Raw genomic sequence first — 3,130 nt, 5'->3', positions numbered from 1 at the left:
TTTAGAGTGTTTTTTTTTAAGTCTTACCCCAATTATAGATTTCTAATCCTTTTGATTTATACTAGTAGAAAAGCTACAAGTAGAATTAAAAAGCTAGGCGAATTTAATCTAAAATTCAAAAGTTCGTAATCGGTTTTCTTAAAAAATAATTCTTGATCACTAAGAGAAATAAGAACTGAAATGGTATTAAAGTAACATCAGATATTTACTAGTTCATAGCCGTTTCCTTATAAAAACAAATGGAGCGTGGGAGAATTATGAAGGTAATGATGCTGAACTACATCTTCATTCAATCATTGCAATACTTAGCTCTAGTAAGGCCTGTAAAATGTTATAAATCAAGTGTCTTTATTTTCATCGAGTTTTATCACTTCATTATTAATAAAATCAACTGATAATGCAATAACAAAAATTATTTAAAACAGTAAAATTTCTTCTACAACACATAAATCATAAAATCGTCTTTGGAGAAGAAGGAATTGAACTTATACAAAAGCAAGTATTTTACTAATATTTTTAAACAAATAATTTAATATAATTATACAGTTAAGAAGTAGTACCAAAGATAAACGGAGGAAACTAGAGGACAAATTCTTACAGTACCATGGAAGTTTAAGAAACAAAATTAAATACTTAACATTGAATAAATATTATACATATAAACAAGAATGACCACGTAAACGTAAATTATAATTAGAATAGCTCCGCGTAAACCTCTGAAACGATCACTTAAAAAATCTAAAAAGATAAAGCTTGGCTGATAAAAATCAACATCATTTAAAGTTAGGAATCGTTGGTTCAATACGCTCGTAAAATTGACCATGCAAGTTTTATTTAGCATAATATTGAGGTGGATTGGTCACTGATTGGAGGAGATACTAGGCGTAGAAAATATTTGAATTCTACAAAGAAATTTTATGACTATATACATATAATGAAAGAAATTAACGTAAGAATATTAGAAAGATTAGAATCATCTGGTAAGCATGTTATTCAGTTATTCGTTGGTCAGTATATTCAGGGTATGGAACAATGATCCTAAACACCTAAGTAAAAACCTGCAGAAACGTAAGATAACTAGAACGTCGACAACAGTCAAGTTGACAAGCACATTGGTCATCGCATAACCAAGGTCTCAATCTAATACAGTTATTCTGGGAAGAACTGGATAGAAACGTGGGAAAGCAGCAGTCATTTTCTACAGAAGTACCTTGCTAACAAAATGGAAAAAATACAATCAGCAACACTGAGCAGGTTAGTAATCGCATGACAAAGACCAATGAATCGATGAGGGATATTTTGATAAAGCAAAAAAGTATATAAGCAAGATATTCTTTAAGGGGACTTCTAAATCTGACCATTAGAGGCTTTTTCAATGGCAACTTTTGCCGAATTAGCAAATGCTTTTTTAACATATATAAATACCTATAAAGAAAAGGTATACCTCTTAAGTCATTATAGCCGTATAGGTTGCTGCATTTATAAATCAGAGTTTTGAAAAATTAATGACCCATTACTGCATTTATAGTTACGTGCTGACTAATAAAAAATTAAACTATCACATTTAATTGTATAATATTAAAGTAGCTAATACCCAAACAATAAATTCAGTGTACCGAAAGTGATGGATTGGTACCAGGTAGTTTAATTTAGTGGCCAACACACAAAACGTCTACGACTCAACCATAGAACAATCACAAGGAGATGAGAATATCGTAGAGCAATGCTGAACTAAGATGCATTTAATGAATTTCATTTGGATAAAGATTCTATGCTGCAATATTGTTTATACGCAGTGTGGAAATGTTAATTTAATTTTTTCAACCAAGCTTGATCACTGAAGTTTGGGTTATGTCCGCTAGAAGGTAACAGCTCGCAATTTCTTGCCTGAAAATCTTAGTTAATAAAAGCAAGGATTGTAAAATCTTTTAAAAGTTCAAGCACATGGATCAGGTATAATTTATCACTGAGTGATCAATTCGCGAAATGAACCAAAGTTTAGTTGTAAATTATCTGATGAATTGATGGTAAAAATAAGGCAAAAAATAATTATTTTTGCAGTTCACACTGGAATACCATTTTTTTCTTTTTAATTTAGATATTTTGGTTTAATTTCGGTAATTAGTATATTTTTTAATGTAATTTTTATATTTAATAAAATTCAAATTTTTGTACTATATACCCAAGATTTGCTGTTTTCGTAGTTACAATTTTCTGAGAAAATTATTTTTTACTTTAATAATATCCATCGTAGAAATGAATTTATACCATGCTTTATATAAATTGAAGATCACTGAAACACTCGTACACCTTTTAAAGTAGTATATGGAAAAACTGAAAAATGAAGGCACCTAACGGGTTATGTACATTGCAAAATAAGATCAAGTTCCCACGTACTTTTATAACATCCCTTAGAAACTTGCTTCGCCCTAATTCTAATACCTGAAATACTGGTGGTATACATTCTAAAAGGGTACACCTTTCAGATTTCCCCTTCTTAGGACCATTTTACCATCTGACGAGTCAATAACCTCGGCTTACCCTCCTTTTTATTATCACGTACTTGTCTATTCAACAACCACACCCGCATTTTTTTCTTTCTTTCTTCTTTTTACCACAGAATAATATCACCTGATTCAAGTAAATACCTATAACTTGTTAAACGGACGATTGCTCCTTAAAATCTAACATTGTTCAATTCAAATTTTGACTACACGTGTCAATCATAAGTTTTTGCACATTCATATAAATAAAAATAAGTTACTTCAAACAAATAAAATATTAACTTTGGATTATAATTAAGATGGAAATCTATCTCATCTCATTTTCGGTTTTTCTAATTTAGATCTAACTAACTTGTGACTTTTTTTCTAAATGATGTAAGTTAACTTCAATGATACTATCGCATAAAATCTATGACAACCCTCAAACATCTTTCTCTTACAGCAATGAAATAATTAACTTTCCACGAAACTTTAGAAAATTGCAGAAAAATCGTATCTATATGCAATGATATTCTTCAATTCAGAATTTTGGTTTAACATTTCATACTTAAAAACATTTGGCATCTAAACTGTTTAATATTTATATACTCAGCATAAACTATTAACTAGAGATATTCGCTTAATAA

Source organism: Rhodnius prolixus, unplaced genomic scaffold (assembly GCF_049639745.1).
Source record: "Rhodnius prolixus isolate KJV_2025 unplaced genomic scaffold, Rpr scaffold_8, whole genome shotgun sequence".
Classification (NCBI taxonomy): Eukaryota; Metazoa; Arthropoda; class Insecta; order Hemiptera; family Reduviidae; genus Rhodnius; species Rhodnius prolixus.
This window is presented reverse-complemented; position numbering follows the sequence as displayed.